The sequence below is a fragment of the Oenanthe melanoleuca genome, chromosome 4A (genome assembly GCF_029582105.1).
Source record: "Oenanthe melanoleuca isolate GR-GAL-2019-014 chromosome 4A, OMel1.0, whole genome shotgun sequence".
Taxonomy (NCBI): Eukaryota; Metazoa; Chordata; class Aves; order Passeriformes; family Muscicapidae; genus Oenanthe; species Oenanthe melanoleuca.
In genome coordinates, this window is record NC_079338.1 from 7,441,666 (window position 1) to 7,466,672 (window position 25,007).

A 25,007-nucleotide genomic window follows, 5' to 3' on the forward strand; every position below is an offset into this window, starting at 1 on the left:
GATTGATTCAGGTTTGTCCATTACTAAATATTATTTCCCAATGCATTTATGGAGCCATCCTACCTCTAAATTTAAGCCCAGAGAGGTCAGAGTTATTTGAAGGCTTCAAAAGAAATTTTGGACTGTAAAAATGAGAGAAAATCTCATAGCTCTAGACTTTGTTAGTCGTTTTTAAAACTTTCACATCCTTCATAATTGCAGCTATAAAAAGATCTAGTATTAATTAAAACCTGGCCAACTAAATGTGCCAATAAGATTAAGGAGCAAAGTGTAGACTGTCATCCTGCCAGTGACTATTCCCAGTGCAAAACTGACTTTAACAGAGCCATCTGAGAGGTGGGAAGCTTTTTTGCAGTGATACCACAAGGAAGAGACTACTCTGACTTATGTTCTTTGTTATTACAGTAGTGTTTCAAACTTGCTGAGCTCTTGTGTCCTTCACTCTGTGCTAAGCAATCCCTAAATTGTTTTCATTATATTGTGTCATTGCTGTCTTTCTGCTGTCTGCTTCCCCACCCAGGAAGTGTTTGCAGAATCCTCATGGAGGACAGTTTATCCTAGAGAATAAGTGGCCTTGGGAGGGAAGTTTTACCTGTCAATAAGTGATATATTGTAATATATAAAGCTGGCAGCCACTTGTTTATGGCTCATGGCTCATGTGGTGGTTTGTCCACAGTCCCTCACCCTGCTATTTCATCATTATGTCTTCTGTACAGATACAGATCTATCCAAACACAAACTCCAACTGTCTTTTGGCACAGGTGAACCTCACCTGCACACCACACCTGAAATGCCTGCAAAAACAAGTGACTTTCTGGCATAAAGCAAACCTTTTCCCTTCCTGGCATTCTTCATAGAGCAGATGCTATGCCACAGGCTTCAGATGGCAGCTGCAGTGAGCCAGGTTTGGGAACCAGCTCGGATGGAGCAAGGAAAGTGCCACCCCTAGGCAGGGACCCCTGCCTGTGACAGAAGCAAGGGCCTGAGCAGGGACGTCAGGGAGGCAGGATTTCCCCTTGCAGCATAATAATTTTTCTCAGTGGAGCTGGGGAGGAAGTTTGACTCATAAGGCACAGGGAGATGCAGACCCCCAGAGCCCTGGCAAAGGGAAAGGAAATATAGCTCCAGTCCTTCTGGTGTGAAAGTGGTCTGGTTTTGCAAATGAGGTGAGCTCCTGGCTTTGGAGAAGGGATGTTAAGCAGCAGAAGTTCCTGAGCTGGGTCTGGTGGAGTATCCCCTGGGATGGTACCCAGTGACTGAAGGGAGCAACTTCAGAGCAGCTCATGTAATGAGTGATGAAAATATAATTGCCAGCTCACTTGGGCATAATAATATATTTAGATAAAGAACCAGCCAAACTAAGTCAGCCCATTTTATCAGGCCAAACCTCACCCTAGTCTCTTATCAGAGGAAAGGATGTTTGCTTGCTTAGGTTTTAAATATTCAGTGGTGCTTATTCTCTGCCAGATCCTACAGCTCTGATTTGCCATAGCTCTGCCTGCTCCATGGCATTTCTGTATTTGGTCTACTACTTTTATTCTGTAATGGAGTCATCAAGTAACAAGAAAATGTGCAACCTGTTCTGAATATATGCTGTGCTGCCCAGACAGGTTGTGGAGTCTCCTTCTCTGGTGATATTCAAAACCCTCCTGGATTCAACTCTGTGCAAACTGCTCTGGGTGAACCTGCTTTAGCAGGGAAGTTGGACTCTATGATCTCCAAAGGTCCCTTCCTCCCCAGCCATTCCATGATTCTGTGACTTACTCTGTTCTAGTATCCTCTACACTTTGTCATTTTCCTCTGATGAATTTAGGAGCTGGTGGTAGGACGGTGGTCAGGACAAACTCAGTCACTCTCTATATTCTGGTCTTGGACTTTGCAGTTTATTGCATCGGGCGTGGGTGAAAAGGACTAAGCTGGGAGCTGCCAGACGCAGCTCAAAGCAGGCCCAGGATGGGGGGAGGAGTACAGGGACAAGAGCAAAGGAGTGAGAGGGTGTCCAAGGGTGTAAGAGCAAGAGAGCAAGAGAGCAAGAGAGAGATTTTTCTGTTTACAATACAATAAATCTTCTATGTTGAATATTCTAATTTCCACTAACCAAGATACAAATTCTCTAACATTTGCATACAACCGATAGGAATCGCCACATTACCATGTTTTACTACTTTCATATCTCTAAGCCTTATCTTGTACCCTCCCTGTCATGCCTGGAGAGGGTCTCTGCCAGCTTTTTGGTATGTTTGTAGCAACTGGCGTTATCTTAACAAAAGGAGAAGATCTTCAAGCATCCACATTGCTGCTTTCCAGCCACTCAGTTGAAAACTTCTTTCATTTCAATCTCGCTTATGGTTTCCATATTCTCAAAACCTTTTGCTAGGCAATCATATTTATAAGGTTTTCCTGATTCATCCTTCCCAACACCAACTTGTCCTTTTGGAGAAGGATAGGGACAGGCTGCTCAAAGCTGTCTACATTAGACTTCTCAAACTAGGCCAGTTTTGTCCCATACTGAAGGATATTGATTTATTTTGATGTGCCTGAAATATGTTCCTGCATTAGCAATGACCTGCATACTTTGGAAATTTGTGGTACTGTAACAACACCTGGAAGTGTGTTCTTAATAAAAACCCTCAATTTGGCATGGTAGTAACATCAGGCAGCAATAGTGTGGTACGTGGGAAACTATGTAAGGAGCTGATAGGCACACACCAATGTTCTGGCAGCAGTGATGGCAACACTCTGTATGAGTGTTTCTGCTAGTATAGGGCTTGAGGACTTCTCCCTTCCCTCCTTAGGATGGGTCTTCTAAAATCTCCAGAGATCTCTCTCTTTTTCGAGGAATTTTTCACACACTTGTCTACTTCCTTCAAACGAAACAATCAGCCCTCTGAAGTTTAATGTATCACCTTTCACTGAAAATTAGCACCTGATAATTTTCACTGAAAATTCTACTGGATAACTAACTGAAGAAGTTTCAAACTCCTGGAGTTTAGCTGTTCCTTTCCCTAAAAAGGGTTAACAGTGAAAGCTCTGCTTGTTTTATTAAGAAATTAAGATCTTAAAGTTCGAGTACACTACATGTCACAGTACTTCCTATGAATACACTCAAATCTATGCCTTCAGCCCCACTTTAACTAGATTATCTATAATAGTAGGTAGGATAAAATTTTCCTCAGTATCTACTAAAATAATACTGGAAAGGAAAATGTATTTTGCATGACCACTTCTCAGTCTGAAACACTTCTAGGCTAAATATATTAATCTAAGATATGTGCTTTGGGCATCTGTTTTCAAGCTACATTCTCCCTGTGTGTGGCACAGAAAATGCTGTTCTTTGCCATCACTGTGTGCAGCATAGGTAGATGTAAGAAGACAATTCTGCCTGAAGATTGCTGTTGTCTTTTTTTTTTTCAGTTGGAAAATATAGCTCTACTGACTCCCATTTGAAACTGCACATAAAATGCAGTCATACACCTGGTTTGGTTATACCTTCAAGCTAATCTTAAAATACAACTCAGGCCCAAAAAATAAAATCCAGTGCTCCAACATGCAGAGAAGCCTAAGAGAGAGAGTCTTCACAGCACACAGTTATCTCTGCCAGAAGAGAATTGATATTCAAAAATGCTTATTTCCTTTTAAAATTTTGTCCATTAATGGTTTTATGAGGACACAGAAGTAGAGGTCCCTTCTATTACCATTCTGAGAGGATTTTAAGAAAACGCAATTAAGTTCTCTCCCCACCAGACTTCAAGAAAGAAGAGACACCTCACACTCTGGGAAGTGTAAGTAATACCAGTTTTGTAGTAAAAAATTCTGCCTGATTGTTCAGCCTTATTTTTGCAAGTGTCAGACTTAGGCAAAGGTCATCTTTACTGGGCCACAGTGTGTATTATTCCAAAACACTCTCCAAGGCAACTCTTTTCAGCTTTAGAGGTCAGGTTGAAATGAGCCACTATGATGAGGCTGAGTCCCACGCAGGCAGTTTTGTTCCATGAAAAATTCCACATTTATTTCTAGCATTTGCATCTGGGCTCTTGTGTGTTAGGTCAAGCAAAATGCTCATTTGCTTGCACGCATCTGAATGAGGAGAGGTCACAATACAGAGATGTTAAATCATAGGATCATTGAATCATGGAATAGCTTGGGTTGGAGAAGACTTTTAAAGGTCATCTCGTCCAACCTCCCTGTACTGAGCAGGGACATCTCCAACTAGATCAGTTTGCTCAGAGCCCTGACCAACCTGACCTTGAATGTTCTCGGGGACAGGGCATCCACCACCTCTCTGGGAAACCTGTCAGTGTTTCACTGCCCTTTTTGTAAAAAAATTGTAGCCTAAATCAGCACTTTTTTAGTTTAAAGCCCTTATGCCTTGTTCCATCACAACAGGCCCTGCTAAAGGGGCCATCCTTTTGTACCTGTGAACAGCAGAAAAGCTACATAAAGGAGAAACTTATTCTTCCAAGGATGACAAATAAGCACTATCTGGGATGCCTCAGCTCTGCCAACCAGCCTCAGGATGAAGAACCCGTCCAGTGGATACCCATATTTATGGCACCCACTACACAGGATGCAAATGCTTTTGCAACTTATTTCTGTTTAATGTGCAGTTCTGTTTACTGCCACCACTGTGGGCAGGGAAAGCTGCACATCAAACCTCTGCTTTGGCCTGGGCAGAGGAAAGCTTGCATTGCTCCTGGTAAAGGGGCAGCTTTTGAAGTCCACTCTCTAGATGACTCGGTATACGAAAGACACATGTTCAAAAGATTGGGCTCCACCTTCTGGTTCAGAAGAGCAGCCCAACAAAAAGCAAACAGACCATCTTTCATTCTTCTTATAATTAACTGATGTGCAGAAGCCAGTATATGAAGATCCCTGGGTCTAGAAATCTGAACAATAAAAAGCAAACTATTGTCATAGAGAGCAGTTCTCCCAGCTCCCTCTCTTCCCCAACCTGTCAGCACTACCTTAGACTTATCTGGGTTGGGTCACAGCCAGCTTGCCCTCATTCAAGCCCTGATCCTGGCAAGACAGTAGGTAAGCTGATCAACTGCTCCAGCCAGCTCCAGCAGCCAAGGCCTGAAATAGAAACATGCAGCTGAATGTTGGCCATGCACAGGGAGATCTCCAGGTTGTCATGGGGGGAGGAGGAGGAGATGGTCCTCAGAGATCATTCCACTGCTCCCTATCCCCTGTGTGTTTTGATCAGTGATAGCAAAGCACCTGATATTTACGTGGACAATGGATTTTGCCTGTGACTAGCAGGAAATTACAAAGTCAATTGGTTTGGCACCTCAAATTATAAGTCCTTCTTTTAGAGGAAACCTGTTGAAAAGTTGAGGTTTCCCATCTTCACCAGCAGCTGTAACTCTAACCTGTACTGAGTATGAAGAAAGAAAAACCCACAACCCAAAGCTGTAGTCTCACAGTCACTAATCTCTGATGAAAGCTGCTTTTCAAAACAGACTGATCTGACTTCTGCAAAATGAGGAAATGCCCTCCTAGCTCTTAGGGGCTGTGATGAAACCCTGAGACGTGATGAGAAGTGCAGGAGTTGCATGAGATCATGGGCTGCGTCTTCTCAGCAGGAGGACAGGAGCTGCAGGCCTGGATGAATCAGGAAAGCTTTTGCTCCAGTCCAGGCACCAGCAGTGAGTCCTAGGCATACACAGGCAGGAATTAAAAAGCTTGGGCTTAATCATGGCTGGGAAAAACTCCTTGTTCCCTCCTAACATAAAGGTCATGTTTTTAATCTCTCTTCTCCTTTGGTCTCATCACTGAGGCACCTGAGCTCTCAGCACCATGACCAGATGCATTGAGCAGCTACTGCAGTGCCCAAGCAGCACCCCACCTGGAAGCACCCAGAAACAGTGGGGTAGTGAGACACAGAGAGTATGCTTGCTGAGGGTTTATGAAAGGCACATGCAACAGGAACAGCCTGTTCCTTTCTCACCTTTACAGATGAAAGTGTTATCTGGCCCCTAGAATGAAGTACTGATTTTAGTGAAAAAAATCACTGGGGCTTCTTACCACTTTAACTATTTCAAGTTGGCTGCAGCTTTTTTTGTACTAGTTCTCATACCTCAACCATTCTTAAGAGGTTTCTTCAATCTGATAAGACTTTGTTCACAAGAAGCTACATATTTATTTACTGACAAGAAGACAGCCAGAAGAGTTTCTGAGCAGACACAAAATGCATGAACAGTTAGGCAGAGACTCTGAGAACAGCTTGTGTAACAGCATTACTGATGGACAGGTAACATTTAGTCAGCCACCTGCTTGGAGAGTTGGGATGGAGAGCACTTCACCCAGCACTTTCTGAGGCATGGAAATCACAAAGGCTGCTCCTACCAGGGTTTATGGGTGCCCAGAAGTACTTCTCCTGTCATCTTTCCTCTTTAATGTAAAGCTGGTCTGTCCAGGGAATACGAGCTGAAGAAAATACACGGAGCTGGTGGGCAGCCATTATGTAAAAGTGCTCTGCATGGAGATGGAAAAAACCAAACCCTTCAATCTGAACAAAGGCTTGAAGTCACTGTCAATTCTTAGCAAAATTTACCACCCATGCAAGCAGGAAGAGTTAGACAGCAATCAGGCAAAACTTTCTTGGCCATCAAGGCTACCATAATCAACTGAAGGATCCAGGTGATTTGTATGGTCCTCTTACTCATTCAGGGCTGCACATGAGCAGTGTTTCCTAGGATGCCATTAAAGGATATGTACTTTATGTATACATCCTTTAATGTACAAGGATATGTACAATATGTACTGCTCCTTGCAGTACATATTGGACTCCATATCTTAATAAACAATTTAAAGTAAAATGAAAAAAAAATTGGAAAGGAAACACTTGCCTCTATATGCAAATGGAAATTAATTTAATTATGAATCATAACTTCTATGAAGCACTGCCAAAAGGGCAAACAACTGACAACTTAACTAAAAGGAGAAAATTGTCAGTCTTGCAATGCATAACCATTTTGATCTGAACAGCAATAATTATGAAAATGGGCAGAAGACTGTTTCACTGATGATAAATCTACAACATGCCCAGCAATACTTGAAGATTCATATTTAATTACTGTGACTATGCAAATTAAACAGTGGAAAAAAGTTGTCAATGCTGTTTTTTTAAATTAGGGAAATAGATCCAAAGCCAAAAGCAGCCTTGTTAACATCAGTAACTCAAAGAGAGAGAGTTTACCTCTAGGGTAAATCTTGTTATAAAGGAGAAATGTCACTTATTATGCATTTTAGAATGTGTCTGGCAAGGTTAAGAGGTAAATAGCCATTACCAACCAGCCATCTGGGTTGGTAATGGTTTTCTCAGTCACATATTTACTCCAAGCACATTCTTGGTGTTCCAGGTTACTCATAACTCTTAATCACAACAAAACAACGATTTGTTGTTTTCTCTTTTTTTCTCTGCAGAAATTATTTTAAGGCAAATAATTTTAGAACTCCATGCTCCACTAGTGGACGAGGCATGGCTGGGCTTCAGCGAATTCTTAGGATAAATGAACACAGCAAAGACAGTGTGCTTTATTTAGCATGCAGAGTTCTGATCAGTAGCAGCATGCACAGCTCCTCTATGTGAATGGGGAAAGATGTTTTCAGAAACATTTTCTGAAACAAAATGCTACAGGAAGCGCAATCCTTTCTCTGCAGTGGTCTGGCTGGCACAGGAAGTGCCTCCATGCCCAAACTGCCTACGATGTTCAGCAGTCATGCAGCCATCCAGGTGCACCCCAAAATAGAGGTCAAGGAGACCACTGTGACATGTTGTTCCTGATTGATCAGAGATCCAGATGCACTGGGCTCACTGAAGTTTTCCCCAACAGCTGTTCTGCCCTGATGGTGTAGATTTTGGCTGCAGAGTTCATCCCACTTTCTTGCAATGAGAGCCATGTTCCTGTTACTGACCCAAGTGATGTGAGTGCAAAACAAGTCGTGATCCTGCTGTTCTACAGGGATTCATGTGATTTATTTTTTTTTGCCTGAATTGCTAATCTGTAAAATAAAGAAATTTTTTGTAGAGATTACCTTTGCAAAGTGCTTTCAGATGTATTTCTGAAAGGGGTATGTAAGAAACAAATAATAAATACTATTAGACACAAGGAAATATGCCACAGTAAAGTGCAGATTAATTACTGTGCCTGAAAAACACACACTGAATTGCTCTCAAGGACACAGAATTTTGCAGGATGTATGAACGGGAGTGGTTGCTTTGGAAGATGCTCTGTGTGAAGTGGATTATGTACCACATTCTGCTGCAGTTGTCATGGCAAGTATTCCCTATTTCCCATGGCAACAGAACCATCAACTTTTTTTTTATGCAGTAAATAACTGCATGAATAGCTACATTTAGTGACCAGGGCACAAGTTAATTTTCTCTCATCCTTAACTTCAGCCCTCGTATGGAGATGAAACACTCCACTGAAAGGCATTTCCTTCGGCTTGTGACAGGTTTCCTCTTCATAGTTTCATTATGATTCACCCACTAGTTGCTGTGCTAGTGACATTATCTGTGCTAGGTATGTGGTACTACATGGTGTCTCAATTCACTGAAGGAGATGATGACAGGGCAGCAAACCCCTGAGTGCTGCTTTTGTAGTGCTCTGAGCGAGTGCTGTCTAATGCAGGTCACCTGAAGTGCTGCCACTGAAACAACTGAAGCTCTAAAAGAAAAAAATGCACTTTCAAAAATGTATTTTGGAGTTTCTTGCTTGTGTTCTTCCTCAGCTGAAATGACTTATTCTGGAAACTAGGACCACCACCAGGGTTAGGGGCATGCATTAAATGTACAAGGGAAGGATGAAAACTCAGGGAAACTAGATGTCACTATGACAGCAATGATGGTCCAAAGAAGGACAGCCTTTTTCTTTATTGAAACAAAGTTTGTTGTAAGCTAGCTTTTTCCTAAAAGTGGTTTCCAGTGCTCTGAGAACCCTCAGGCTCTGTTCTGCAGAACTATATTGTTTGCATACTGTGCTGAAAAAAAAAACACAACTCAAAAAAATCCCTAAAAACCCCAATAAACAAACAAACAACAACAACAACAAAAAAAGTAAAAAAAAAAAAAAAAACCAAGCAATTAGAAAACAAACCAAAAAACAAACCCAAAATCTAAAAAAAACCCCAAATCCACACAACAAACCTCATCAGGTTCATCAGCCTACCTGCAAATGTGCTGGGAAGGTGCTGCTTGGCTTGCCAGACAAGATGGATGTTCTCCTGGAGTGATAGGTGGTTTCTTAATGAGGAGAGAACTAGAAACTGTTTCTAAGACAGTCAAGGGTGCAGTGAAGGTTTGGGATCAGGTTGAGAAGTGCGGCAGTACAAAACTGCCCTCATGATCACCACTGTATCTGGGCCATGTAAAGAGCCAAGTCCAAAGACCAAGAATGCAATCCATTTTTCATGGCTCTTACTTCTGCAAAACACTTCCTGAGTTTCATGAAAACATGCTCACTAGATAGCTCCCCTCTCCTATCCTGGTCTCTTATTCACAAGCCCTGACAAAAACTGATCTTGATATTCCCATTTAGATGAGGAAATTCCAGCTGTCTCATATACTCATTTTCTATAGACACACAAAAATGCCGTCACTTAGAGCTGCATAATGAATCTGATTTCCCCATGTTAGTTAGAGGTTCATTTCCTCTTATTAGGGATGACTTTTTGCAACACTGTAGACAAAATCTGTCTAATACTCGTTTCCAGTACTATAATCAATCCACTGATGGTGTTCAGCACCTCTCCTGTGCCCAGAAAAACCATGAGCTTTTCTGTGAGTAGAGAGTGCAGTAACATCCCATGCAGTTCTGCACATTTCAGTATAATTTTGTGGTAAAACAGTGATAAAATCTCATCGACTTGCAATTTAACTTGCTTTTGTTTAGATATGAGCAGAGTGGTACAGCTTCAGCAACATGTGAAGCTTTCAGTCCATCCTACTCTCTGGGCAAAATATCTGTTGAATATCAGTCCACCTGTTTTATGCATTCAGGAAATTATTTGAAAGTTTCAGTGTTTTCCTAAAGAAAGGCAGAAGGAAAACAGTGGAAATTACCCAAGCATCCTGTTGACTTTGGTGCAGAGATGAAGTACATACATTTTCTTTTCTATGTATCCTAGAATGACCATTAAGGGAGGTGTTTGGAGAACCCTGACCTGGGCCTTGTGCTTTCAAGCTGCTGTCCTTTACAGTGTCTGGGTTGTGTTGTCAGTGGTCCCTCGAGACCATCAGGCTGCTTAGTTCTAAAGAACCACTGACACAGCTTATGCCGAAAAAGACACTGCTTGACATTTATAATCTGACTGTCAAACTATGCCTTTCCATAGTGGTTGTTTGAGGTGAGTCAGTTTGCATGGTACCTATCAGGTACACACACAGATATACATAGATATATTTGTATTGTTTTTTCAGCGTTTGCCAATTGGGTGCGGTAGAAGTTTCAACTCCACTGTATTCTCCACACAAATGCCCTGTTTGCTTTCTGTTGCATCCTTATCCATCTTAAATAGCCTTGATTTTAATGTCTTCTTGTACAGAGCTGGGAAAGGGCCACACAGATCACTTGGCCATGAAAAGGAAGAATTTGCTTTCCTTACAAAGTGAAATCAGCAGTAGCTTCTCTCAGCACCCCATTGCAGGTAGTTCTGCAGAGGGAAGGTTTTCCCACCAGCAAAGCTTCACAGGGGGCAAGGGGGTGGCCTTTGAAACTGCCTGCAAGTCACAGCCACCCTAATGCCACTTTCTGACCCAGTTACCCAGTTCTGGGAGGAGATTAGGATATAGCTGGGAGCCCTCTGGCCATAGCCCAGTCCAGGCAGAACAGAGGTGGAGAATGACAGTAGCTGTGAGAAAGATGGGGAGGTACGGGCAGAGGCAACTCCTGTACCAGCACAGCCTTCCCAACAAGTGTGTCCTTTGTCACCCACAGGTACAACCTGGGTGTCTGGTCAGACCCTGGGTTACAGTAGGAAGTCCAGGTGGCAAGGGGAACTTTCCATCTGGTATGTTTGGCCAGAAGCTCATTGGGTGTTGTCTTGGAATCCGTAGTTGCTGCTCTAATACAATATGCTGAAAACTGTAAGATGCAAATGTTACCTTTGCATGTGTACTAAGTAAAGGCCCAAGAGAGAAAGTGGAAACCTTCAGTGCAAGGAATAGTTGACTTGCACAATTCCCACCTGCTGTGTATGGGATCAAGTAACAAGACTGGACAAGTACCAGAGAGAAGTTTTAAAGCTTTACCACCTCGTATGAATAAAGCTCAGCATAAGTATTAATAGGAAATATCCATGTTTATCAATGTGGATTTAATGTGCTAACTAGTAACCACTGTGATGTATTAGGAAGGATGCACTTGGAGATACAGATTGTATTGACTTGTCTGTTCTTCCTCTGTGCTTCATCCAAGAGCAGTACTGCAGCTGCTGCTGTTGCCTGGTGCTCCTTCTGCTCCTTTGTCCTCTGCCTGCTGAATTCAGGGGCATTTGTGCCTTTAACATAACTATTATTAAGTTTCTATTTTATGTCTCTGTTCAAGAGGCTCCTAGCTGATTATACTAATCAGAGGTGACATAACCCATATTTAAATGCAGTAGTCTGAATTTGTTTTCAGCACAGTCTCCAGAAGATATGAACCAAGCATCAAAGAAAATTAATTCATAGGTACATTATCCTGCGGGATCAAGTTAAAATGTAGTCAAAGAGCTTTAGCTTTACCTTGTATGCTCTCATGTAGGGATATGGACAGGAGAAGGCTGCCATGCTCTTGTTTGTGCAACTTTCCCCCTTCCCTTCTTTGAGTTATGCAGAATAACAGATCACAAGAGTAATTCTCAGAGAATATTTTACTGCAGTTAAGACAGAACACTTTTTTCTTTACAAAAATAATAATTATTTTTGGAAGTATGATCAGCCACATGAAAAGTATTCTTTAATCTTTTTCTGTGCCAAAAATATGACTTGGCACTTCTCAGCTTTTCAAATCCATACATTCATTTATCTGACCAAGGTATTATTCCAGCACAAGGGAGAGGCCTAACACAGGGCCTTAAATACACACAAAATTTGGGTACTGCTGTTGCCTCTATAAGAACCATCTTAAACCATTTTCTAACAAAATAAAGTCCTGGATGATGGAAATGAAAATATTCCTGCTGGTTCTCAAAAGCATAGGTAGAATTTTGTCCGAAATGGAGATCCATGTATGTTTATAATACTTTTAAGCAGTTGCATAAATATTCCAAGTGGCCCTCAAAGATGCTGGGCAGGACAGTAGCCAGAGAAGCTCATTTCAGCCCACAGGAATGGAAGATCTTATGCTAGGGGAGAAATCCTGTTCACACTGGAGTAAATGTGGGTTTTGTTCTGCCTTTAATGGCATTTCCATTCCTTTTGCTGAACTTAATTGAGAATGGGATTTACCTATCTTCTCACATGATTCTGGTTCAAACCTGAATTCTAGCTTTGAGCCTTTTTAAATGGGGAAAATTAAGGTGAAACTAAATAATCCCAGAGAACAGATCCATCCATGGAGAAGGATTCTGCTAACTTTCCTGAAGCAGACGTGCTCTAAGCAAACAGTCCTTGCAATGCCAGCAGTGCTCCAGGTACTGGGGAAGCAGCTGTGACACCTGGCTGCACTGCTCTTACAGGTAGGCAGCATTGTCCCTGCCCAAAGGGCCCTTCCTTCTCCCACTGCAAACACAGGGGATGTTTGAGGTGAGGAGAAGGTCATAATACCATAGAAGGGAAAATGCACTATTTCCAGGAACTTTCAGTGAAACTTCAGACTTCACAAAGATAAGGTTAGATAAGGAATTTCAGGGACAGAGTTCACACGGGTACTCTCAGGCAGTATATTTTTATGTTGCAAATAAGTGAGAGTAAAATATTCCATAAACTTTCACCGTATTCTTTGCATTAAATTAAATAATTAGCTATTTTTCTCCCAGCGTTGATTTTGTTAAATAACCAATACCCTAATTTAGAGGCAAGAATTAAATTCATAGAAAATTCTGTCCTGGGAGCAGATCAAAGTGAGTCCTGTGGTGTTAAGCACACACTTACAGCACTTGATCCTGAAAAAAAAAAATCAGGTGCATGTTGCAATTAGCCTATCCCTTCTTACTGGTTCCCAGGCATTAACCTAAGCCTCTGTCAGAGCATTTTTGGTGCCAGGATCAAGGGCCTGTGGAGATGCCCACACTGGGAGAGCAGGGCTCTGAAAAGGCAACAAGCAAATGGTGGGAACCCCGGCAGGCTGTGATGGCAATGCTCCTCATTCCTCTGCATCTACCAATGCTTCAGGAAGAGATTGAAAGTCTCTTGGGTGACATAAATACGCACGATAAGTGCGTACAGAACACACAAAGGTGAAATGGCTCTGCTTATCAGTCACAATTAAAATGAATAGAGGATGACTAATAAAGAGGCAGTTTAAAATCTTTACATGACACAGTGTCAAGGCAACAGTGTTGTGCAATAGCACTGACACAATTAACTCCGTGTCCCTGCCTTGGGCAGAGCTGGGAACGGGCTCCTGTGGCCCTCGCCCGCACCCTCCCATGGCGAGCGCTGGCTGGGCTCTGCCGCTCCTGCTCTCCACTCTTTGCCGCATCCCAGAGCCAACGGGGAATCTGCGCAGAAACAGCCACTTCAGACCAAGGCAAGGCTGGTTTTTCCTCTTCATCGTCTCTGTTCCTCTCTTTTCTTTTCATTTGCGTGATCCCAAGCCTCACGTTTATTACTGTGTGAAAAGGGAAAAACATCCCGTTGAATTTCTGGGCACACTCTGGAGGGAGACTGAGGTGCCTGATCCTGAACCGGGACTGGTTGTTGACTTATCACTGAACAATGCAAGTATTTCCTGGGTAGGAATTATTGCAGTGTGTAATTTAAAGGCTAGTTTTGACAACCCTTCGCTCGGGATGATAGATGGTGAATGGGAGTGTGATCTTCCAAAATACAGCCCAAGGTATCCTTCTAGTTCTTCATTTAATTATGTTGCTCCTTAGTGGTGCCTGTCAGGCTGCAGGATCTCCCAGTCCACTGGGGGAATGCAGCAGGGGCAGACTATTGGGTTTTAAATACACATATATAATGTAGATATACATGTATGTATGTATGTATGTATATATAAATGTACACTTCTATTAACACACAAAAACACATATAAAAACATACGCAAGAATATATATAAGAGCAACAAAGATAATTTTTTTTCCTCTGTTCTTATTTTCTGGCTAAAACCAGCTCTCCCAGTTTTATTGCTGCTGGCATGTCTTTGCAATGCAGCACTGTCAAAAACTAACAATATAAACAAATTTGAGGCTATGCCAACTATCACTGAGCACAGCCAAAGCCGCCCAATGCCACAACTTGCTGAACAATGTGTGAATTTTGCAGTGGCAAATATGTCTGTTTCCCTGTTCTTTCTTAACTTTTAGAAAGATCTTGGTGGAAAGTGAGTTATTCTAAATGAGATAATTAAAGTAATTGATATGAAAAACTCCTTCATCATTGCTGCAGGAGGAGGGGCCTCTGTATTTGGCCAGCCTGCTAGTTCTACCTGCCAGGGGCTGCAGGGGAGTTGATTGGAACAATTCAAATAAAACATGATTTCTGATCAGCAAATATTGGTTTTTTATGAGGTAAAGTGGTAATTCTGAACAACTTGCTTTATTAGAAGGCATCAGTGTTGATGCTGTTTCCTGTACCTGTCAGGTATGTAGGATGAGGGGGATCATGGAAGTGTCCCAGCAGTGCCAGCACCCCTGGCCAGCTGCTAGCACCACTCAGGGCAGTGGCTGTGGCACTGTACTGGCTTGTACCTTTAGGGGAAACCTACCACAGCCTCTTCGGGGCCACATCTTGCCTGCCTGTGCTTCCCACCCATCCGTTTGTGGGTGCTTAATCTTAAAGTGCCTCAGTCACAGAGTTCAATGTTCTCATCATTCCTCATCTGCTTTTCCAAATGGGTATCTGCTTGCCCATGTAGGAAGGCAGTGACATCCTGCTGGTGATGGTCACTGCTCTGACAGGGCTGCACTGCAGGCTGCAGAGACACACCTTAAGCCAAGTAAAAGTGGAGAGAAACGCTGCATTTGATACATCTTCGTATCTCACCTGAAAGTGAACAGGAAGGATTTTTATCACATGAGTGAGGGAAGGGTTGCTGTGTTTTCCATGACAAGGACATTTGCCCACTCTACGTGAGAAAAAGAGATTTGCCACCTGTGGCAAGCAGCACAACGAAGATATTTTCTTTGCCTCCAATAGGAAAATCAATAAGAAATATTAACCACATGCAAAGATGCCCTTTTACTTGTCCTCATCAATAACAGCTGATGTTCCTCAGGGTTATTGCTGTAACAACGTCACTTCCTTTTCCTCACTGACATCAGGTTCATATTAAAAACCTCATAGCCAAATCTTTTGTCCTCTGTCCCATTTGTGGTTCTGCTTTTGTCCCCCATGCAGTGCTTTGGGGCATTGGCACGTGTGGGGATGGGGCCATGCAGGCTGCTTGCATGCCTGCCCCTTTCCTCCAGCAGAACGAGGGCTGAGAGAGGAACAGGAATTTCGGCTGAGCAAAGAAAGCCAGCGGTGAGGATGCCAGCTATGGGAAAGGGCTGCTAGGCAATAATGTGCTCCTAGAGGGAGCAGATCTCCTTGCACGGCATAGGTTAAGGAGCAGCTTTCCAAAGGGAGCTGAACTGGAGAGGGGAAAAAAGCACCCCCAAAAATTAACTTGTTGGTAAGGGAGCGCATATTCAGTTCTGGAAGCTGCTTGGAGCAGCCCGGGACCGGAGTCAGGGACTCAGCGATGTTCGTCGTCCAAGTCGTCCCAAATGTGGCGTCAACCAGTGGCTTCCCACCGCAGCGCCGGTCCCCACCCGGCAGTGTCTTGAGAAGAGAGACACTTCAAACAGTCTTAATGCCCCCGCTTTGGTACCTACTGCTTCCCGATACAAGAGGAGCATAAATCAAACCTGGAGATGGGCAGGACCACATGTCACGATTGAGCAACGGCCCCAGCCCGGCTGTCCGGCGACACTGGCAGCGCCGGCGGGACCCCCTGCTCCTGCTGCCGGCTGCGGTTACGCCCGCAGCTGCGCACGGCTGTAGTCGCGGGCAGGGGAAAGGAGCTGCCCGCTGTCCTTAGAGAGAAGGGTAAATAGTTACAGTGAAGAAAGGGAATTTAAAAACAAACAAACAAACAAACAAACAAGAAAAAAAAAAAAAAAAAAGAAAAACCAAAAAACTATGAGGAAGGAAGCGGCAAATATTAAATGGATGACTCACGGCACGGGATGACTAATCCCGTCAGGGCACAGTTTGTGCTGCGCAGGGAACCGGTGCCGCGCGCCTGGTGGGGAGCGCAGAACGGCCGCGGGGTCCGTCGGGGCAGCCAGGGCCGGGCGCGAGAGCCGCGCACGGAGGGACGACGGGCCGGTCCCGGCAGGACTCCGCGGCTGGGGCCACCCCGAGGCCGGTACCCGCGGATCGACGGTGGTGACCTACTTTCCGCAGATTCCTCCCGGCGCACGACACTACCGCTGCCCGCGCCACCTGCCCGGCCCTGTCCGGACCCCGCGCCCGCGGAGGTGCGCTGCTCCCCACGCACTTCTCCCGTGCGCACCACTCAGCCCCGCGTCCGCATTCTGCCCGCGGGTGCCGGTGGCGGGTGCCGGTGGCGGTCGGGCGGGGAAGCAGCGCGCCTGTGCAGTGCCGGAGGGGGGGCCCGGGCCCGGGCCCAGCCCGCCGCATTACACAACCAGCCGGCCCCACAGCCGAGTTTCACAAGTCCCGCAGCGACTGCCCGCAGCCCGCGGCCCCCGTGCGCCCACCCCTGCGCTGCGCATTGCCGGCACTGCCCCCCGCCCTCCCCGCGCTCATGCCATGTCACCGCCGGGCAGCGGGACCCCGCGGCGAGCGGTAACCCCTGTCGCCGGCGGGGCACCGCGCCGGGGCTGGGCATGCCACTGAGAGCGGCTCCACGACACCCATCTTCCTAGACGGTACGTACAGCCGTGGGGCCCGCGAAGCCTACTGGGGTGAGGCGTGCAGGTGGGAGGGCCCTCGCACTTGCAGCTCGTGAGAAGCGGGGGCAGCCCGGGAAAAGCCCCTGCTGCAGGGTCGGTACACGCCACTCGGCTCTCCACCCTACCTTCGTCGGACACTGCCAGGACGGTCCTAGGTAAGTTCTGAAAATGAAAACTGACAGCCGCAAGTCTTCTGAATTTTTCCTTTAAAAATCCGTGTACCGTCAAGACAGGCACAGAACGCAGCGCCGGGTGTCCGGAGGGCTCCGGCTATAGAGGGCAGGTGGGAAGGGGACCCCGGAACCGGGATGCAGGAGTGCGGCGCATCCCGAGGCCAGCCACCGACATCTCCGTCCGTCAGCGCCCACGGACCTCGGCGCATGGAGCCGCTTGGGAGTAACCACGGGCTGAAAGCAGCTGAGAGCTGCGGTGGTTTGGGATTGAAGGAAACCGATTTTCAGGAGACTGAAATGGGTCTGATCGTTCTGTCTTGAAGTTCGTCGTTTAAGGAATGTTTTTGACTGAAAACTGTGGAGAAAAACCTCCGAAATGAGTCTTGCGCCTAAAGATAGCATCTAAATTCCAGGTTGAAAAGTCATTCTTCTCACCAGGGTTGTAATGTCATTTGATTTTACAGAATGTTTACATTATAAGTGGGGAATTAAGAAGACTTTGAAAGTCCCTCGCGTCTTTCAGCCATGGATTTGTAAATGATAAGTCCACGCTTTGGTCCTTAGTGACAAAAATTGTGATTACTCTGGGTAGCTCGCATTGGAAACACAGGTCGTGGCTGAGCCCTGTGTGATTCATCAGTGAGGTGTCACACGCGGTTTGGAGACCTGTAGTCCTTTTTGAAGTGCCACAGTCCCCGAAGGCAGGAGGCAGGTCCCTGCTCGGTGGATTTTGGAGAAGTCCGGCACACCAGTCCCTTTTTGGGGACAAAACTAGCACTCAACTGCCAACTACCTCTTATCCCTGAATGAAGTTGTCTCCTTCAGCAGGGGAGTGGTCCCGGGAATAATGTCCCTGAAATCAAAGCTGTTAAAATGCCCTGTGCCTTACCTGCCTGAGGAGGGTAGGGTTATTTATTAGCTGAAGTTTATTTTGCTGTGTGCAGTGAAAGCTGTGGTGCTGATTTCACTAGAGGAATGAGATGTTCTTATGTATACATGAGAAAATCTTAGGAGTCCCTTCATTTTTGAGCAGAATGCGGGTGCTCCCCTCCTTATTTTGCTGGATCATTGCTGGCTAATCCCTAGCTCCGGAAATGTGAATTTGGCTTAAAGAGACAGCAAGCTCTTCATGGGTTTGATGTGTAGGCTTTACAGTCTTCACAGATCTAACAGATGCTGTTTGAAGCAGCAGACACTTTCAAGAGTACGTAGTGTGAAGCCCTGGTACCGAATGTCTGACAGTGTAGTGTTTAGTTGGGATTTTGTGTAATTTTTATAAACTTCCTAGGCTGCAATCCCTCACCATAGTTATTCAGTTAGAAAAATACATTTGGGTCTTGGATTTTTTAGAAACTGTATTAAAAAAAAAGAAAAGTAGATCATTCTTTTGTAATGTGCTAATCAGAGTAAACCAGTATCTTAGTGCTGCACCAGGGAGGACCAGAACAACAGCATTTGGGACTCTGCAGCTGATGGAGCCCTGACAAACACAGCAGGCACTAATGAGGACAGGAAGCTCCAGAAAAAGCCAAAAGTTGAAATCTGTGTGGAAGGAAGGCATTCATATCTCTTGGGCTAAATATGTGTACCACCAAATCTTTAGAATTTTTCTGGTAGAAGTAATAGGAAAAATGAAAATGGCTTTAAGAGTGGTTGCTTGCTGCTCACTTATCCTGATCATTATAAACTGTGGATTACAGTTAATTGATTTAGTGGTTAATTGGTTTGAAATTTTTTCGTAAAGTGGAAACTTCAGTAAGATATGTGATGGTTCCTGGGTTTTAGCCACTGAGACTATATCTGTATTACATTATTTTTGTGGTACACAAAAATAGCTCAGAGTTAAAGGTTAAAATTAGCAAATGAGTGGTTCATAATTAAAGTCTCATGATGGAGGAAGTGACATTACATTGAGGAGATACAGATGTCAAATCCATCTTTTGCTCATTAGTAGTATCAAAATACTGGTAGGATGTCTTTGCAGTTTGAAGCCAGGGCTTGTCTGTGCACAGAAGTTGCATTGTTTTGTCCTAAATTACTCAACCTCCCAAGACTCACATGTAGTGGTACAAAGGTTTTAATACCAGCATTGATTATTCTTTCTGGAATGGACTGGAAAAATAAGCAATGTGCCTATATCAGAACAACTGAATTCAGGCTTGTACTGGAACAGTTACAGATCCTAGTGAAATAATATGGCTTTAAACAGAACAGTAAAACTTTGAAAAACCATAGTATGAACCATTGTTTTCTGGTGTAATTGAAATGATAGACATCTCTATCACTTCAGTTACAGATCTGTCAGGGAAGTCAGGCAGGTACAATAACTGTATTTATTTGTTAGGACATGGATGACACCCTTCTTCCAAGTGAGTCCTGGCTCAGCTGGGGCCATGTAGCGCTGTAGTAGCAGCTCTGTGCCCACCAGTATGGCTCTGGTGATGGGCTTACCTGGCTGTAGCTCCACCAGCTCTTCTCATCCTCAGCCCAGGCTGACACCATGCCGGTTTTTACCTTGTTTCACTGCTGCTTTGGTGTGGCCAAAAGTATATGGCCTATAGGCCCTATGGCCCATAAGCTGAAGGAGCAACGTCCGTGTGGAAAAGTCCTGCAAGGCTCTTTCTTCAGCCTCACTTAAGGGCGGCCTCTCCCAGGTTTAAGGGAGGCTGAGGTGGTGACAGGCCCCAACAAGAGCTCTGTGCGCAGCTGGGCTCGCTGGCTGCACATCTGCTGAACCTCAGAATCAGCAGATTTAGTCAAGCCACAAAGGTGTGTACAATTAATGGGAGACTTTGACCTGCTTCATATTCCTTTATTGTCTTTGGCCTTGTCTACATGGTGAACATTACACCAATTTAGTTTAAGTCTGGTTTTAAAGTGATTTGACTAACCTGATGTGACCTTGTGTAAGGACATTCTTATTTTGGTTCAAATGAGCTTATTTGGGTTCAACCAAAACCTGCACTTAGTCAATATACACAGAACTGAAATTAGTCATAGCAAACTGGAAGCGGAATTTATGTCTCTAAATAATGACACAACTTTCTCATGAAAGCAGAACCTTCTGTAGAATTTGGAACAGAGTGTAATTACTGACAAATCTGCAGTCAAGTGAAAGCTATTAATAACAAATGTTTCAAAAAGAAACAGGGAAAACAAGGAAAACTTAAATATCTTGGTGAGACAAATGAAGAGGTGCCAATAATCCCAGTCCTGGAATACTGAAAGCAGTGACACAAGGCTTGCATAGCTTGCAGCAAGGCTCTCCCATGGCTCTTCAGATGCAGAAGAGGGATTTGTGTCCTTTACAGGGAGTCCCTAGAGAGTCAGAAGATAGAAAAACAGTGAAGGAAATGTTACCCCAGCCGGTTTGAGCACAACAGTACCAAGCATCTCATAACGTATTTTGTAGGAAAGAATAATTAGACAGGGAAATAATGAGGAAGCAGGCTACATTACAACAAGATTTTATCAAAGATGGATTTTGCTGGACTAATCTAGCATCTTTTTAGTGTAACAGATTATTTAGGTGGGGTAGAGTAAGAATGTCATTTATCTAAAGCCAAGCATGTGATACCATGCCCCAGAAGATGTTATGACTTCAAATGAAGATAGTGGTTCAAGACAAGAATTGAAAGATGGAAAAGAAACTTGCCAAAGAAAAGATACAACCATTGCATGCAAATAAAGTTGTCTGAATGGAAAGAGTTATTCAGGGAAAGTGATCAGCATGGAGGGAGATTGGTGGTGTTGCTCCCTTGGGGCCAGGCTTGGGCCTGTTGAATGGATCCGCTCTGACCTGTGTGCAGGGTCTGGGTGTGTGCCCAGGAGCTGTGTGGAATAACAAAAACTTGGTAGGTATTGTCAGTACAGAGGAGGATCAGATTATTGCATGAAAGGAATTTAGATGACTTTGTTGATTGGGAGTGATAGACATAAAATGGCATTTAATAGTGCTGAGTGCAAAGTAAAGTAAAGTTGTAAATATGGAGACCAGTAACAAGAACTTCCAGTGTGAAATAGGAGCTCATCAGATGTCCATGACAGAAGGGAGAGATGTGGATGCAGTGGCTGCTCAAAAGATACCTGGAGCAAGCACTGGGATTCAGCTGGGAAGGGGGCCGCTGACATCTTTGGATACCAAAGGAAAATAATACAAGAAATTCAGGGGAATATGGTAATGATCATTGTACAAATCGTCATACAGGGTGTCAATACAAGAGCTCCACATTGCTTTTGGAGTGATTTACTGATGTTTTGCATAGTTCTGGACACCCCTGTCAAGAAAATGCTAAATTGCAGCAGTAGGAGGGCTAGAGATGTGGTTACATAGACCATCTGTTGTACAAAGTGAGGTTAAAGATAATCATTTGTCTAGGTCTGGCTAGGTGAGCCAGTGAAAGGACAAGCTACATTGCAGTATTTTACACACAATTGCCACTATATAGCAAGAAGACAGAAAAAAATAAGCTAAAAGATAGCATCTGCACTAGGTCAAATTTTCTAAATTGGTCATGAATAAATTTGGGTGGGGAATTAGAAGAAGGCTTGTAGCTGCCCAAGGATTGAATTGCATAAGAGTCTTTCAATTAGGATAGTTTTGAGATAGATCTTGATAATCTTATGAAAGAGATTGTACAATTAAATTAGAGAGTTCCTGGAGATAGGAAATTATATTTGCAGAGTTAGTTCTTTGGTCTGCAGTGTAGCCATATTTTTAATGCATGCTTGAAAGGAGAATGGATCTTTTTTCTTTATACTTTTAACCCCATGTATCAGGTCTTCTCCTGTTTTCTTGGGAGATGAGGCAAGAAATAATTTGCTCTGTTGCTGCAAGTTTGAATCTTTTTTCTCCCACATCTGAGTTTCTCTCAAGCACTAGACATTGAAATTGTACAATGCAGACTCCATGTAGCATTAGACAGGCACAGTTGCCTGCAGATTTTTCTGGCGTGCTCCCTGGTTCAACCTGTTCATCAGATTTTGAGCAAGAGACATTTTTCTTTCAGCGTGTGTTGCCAGTAACTGTATTACACTTCATGGTGTATTTTCCGGGATCTGTTGCTGGTGTAAATGAACTCTGTGTAGCTCTATGGACTGCCAGACTAATATTGGTAGTGATCTTCACCTGCTCTTTTTCTATGTCACAGAACAGTTTAATCTTACATGCTTATTAGGTGTATCATAAGTTTATTGTGTGATGTGAGGTTGTGTTTTTCGGCTTCTGTTGCTTCTTGGTAGGTTGAAGAGATGTTGTTGTTTTCCAGCATTGTTTTCCAAAACTGGAGTGCTGGGTTGGTGTTCCCTTTTAACCTGATATTCCTAAAATAAGTTGGAAACCTGGACTTAGTATCAGGTCTGCTCTGGTGCTGATCAGAGCAAAATTCTCTAAATCATGCAGGATAAAATCTAGAAGAAGTGACCGCTGACCATTAGTGATGAATTAGTAACTTTAAAAACACAGTGTGGTTAGTGTAAAGTTGAATATATGATGTCCAACGTACTACAAGAAAGAGAGAAGGAAGTAGATAAAACAAGACAGAAATTAAGCAGGTAAGGAAGAAGGAAAACAGCTCAACTTAGGCTTCAGCAGAGATTGCACACCTGACAATTTGCCTGCAAAGGGAAGTGGAAATATTGGAAACCGTCAGCACTGATGAGGGTAACACTGAGGTGATAGAAGAGGAAGTGTGTTAACTAAATTCGATGGAGCTGTTGAAATGCATTGAATCACCTGACTGACTTGTATTCTTAGGCAAACACAATTATACAATTGATTAATTTGTCGACGTTCCTTTAGTGCATAACTCTATGGTAACCGAGAGGCTTGTTAAACATTACCATGGAGAATGCTGCAAAAATATCTTTCTTTGGGAGAGAGGGAGGGAGGCAGAGCAAGACTTGGAGTTCTGACTTTGGAGGACATACACAAACACACACACAAATAGACAAGTTGGAATTGGGCTACAATTGCAGGTGGTGAAAGGTGAGCATCTGGCAGTTTGCAGGCCACACATGTGTTCCAGGTGTGATCAAAGGGGTGACACTGGCTAACAATTGCCTTCAACACTTTTTCTACAGATTGGGACTATACTACCCTCCTGCTGGATCCCTGCCACCTGGGTCCTGAGCAGGCAGGGACAGCAAAGGATTTGGTCTTCCCTGCACCACCTGCTCTGCCACCCTGCACATCACCTTCCATCAGCTTCTGGAACCTCAGTTCTTCAGGGCTGCTCTGCAGGGGCCTTGTGTGAAATAGAAATTTTACACCAAGTTCCCAGATTTTGCCTGGCTGCTGTGTGGTACCTGCACTTGTACGTTCACTGTTCTCTGTGCCCTGGCTCTGAGCAGAGACTTCACCCCTCTTTATCCAGTGGCAGCATCACGGCTCAGCAGAGACCTGCACTGGGCCTCTGTCTCCTCATGATTATTCTGAGTTGGAAGGATCATTGAAGTGTTCCCCCTCACCTATAAGTAAATGTGAGGTGCTTTGTTGAGTGTCAGTTATAGGCAGATTGATTAATTAATTGACTAATAGACAAATGAAGAGATATTTGTAAGTGTGTTTATTCTTGTTTACAAACTGCCCAAGCCTAAGCAAGATTTTTGAGTATGTAGCAATGGCAGGAATCATATCCATAAAAATGCTAATCTTCTCTCTTGCTTCATCAGATCAGCCCACAAACAAATGCATACACACATGCTTAAAAGAAATTAATAACATTTGCTGGTTCTCTTCTGGGCTCAGCCTACTTTAATCTTTAATGCACAGCACAGTGCAGTGCATTGCTTCTGGACAATAAAGTTTTGATCATAAACAACATACTAAGTAAACCATTTTTTGGAGTAATTAATGAGCAATAGATGAGCTGAAAAGAGCTCCCATTGCAGATAGGCATTTTGCGTAGACATGGCAACATGATAGGAAGATTTCCAAGCCAATGCAGAGGCTTTATCTGAAGAGAATGAGATAAACCCCTGGCTCTGATGAAGACATAGGTTGAACTTCCACCAGCTTCTTTGTGGGAACCTCTCCCAAAGAGTCAGCTGAAGAGAAAAATGGATGTCCCTGGGAGTCAGTCTTTGGTTTTAGGCTGTTCAAAGCTCTGCTGAACAATCTGCAAAGAGATGTTTATGTATAGAGGAGGTTGCTGTGTGTTTGGTCAACACATGTTGGTGTGTTGGCTTGTCACAGCAAAGGCAGCAATTAGGGAGGCTCTAATAGCTGGGGAGGGTTACACCCCTTGCTGAGGAAGTTTGACCATAAACCTGTTCGTCCTGTCTCTGAGTGCAGTGTAAACTGGCTCAATTTACAGTAACTTAAAAACATTCACTCTGATCAAACTGCTTCAAATCAAATTTTATTAAGTGATGTATTAAATGTGTTTGTTAAATGAGTCACATGAGACAAAAAGGTGGGACTTGGGTTGACTCTGCTACTGATGTATATATTAAAGATGAGTATTAATAGTTTGCCTTTTCTCTTGAATAATTGTCATGGCTTCCTTTTGGGGCGGGCTTTCTCTGGAAAGGGCACAGCAGGAAGTATTAATAAAACAAGCTCTTTGCACTAATCTTAACACCTGCATTTTCTGTTTAATTTTGCTTATGCAGAGGGCAGAGCCTTCTCATTAGTGGAGACAATGTGTCAACATAGGAAAAGTGAGTTATTGTATTTTCTTTCCGTCATAAATTCTGGGATTAACCTCCCACAGGGCAGCAGTGATGTGGAGCTGTGTAATTGCGTAGGGAGTTTATGCTGGCCTTTGAGTGCCA

The 25,007-nt window shown here is 43.8% G+C and overlaps 1 protein-coding gene across 1 annotated transcript in view; it reads left to right on the top strand.

Annotated features, from left to right (window-relative positions):
- The first annotated feature begins 16,657 nt into the window (after positions 1-16,657).
- The window catches only part of PASD1 (PAS domain containing repressor 1), a 61,126-nt gene continuing 52,776 nt past the window's right edge, over positions 16,658-25,007 (top strand). Inside the window, exon 1 of the mRNA XM_056491853.1 lies at positions 16,658-17,034. The gene's annotated coding sequence lies outside the window, so the exon portion shown is untranslated. The remainder of the gene's footprint in view (positions 17,035-25,007) is intronic.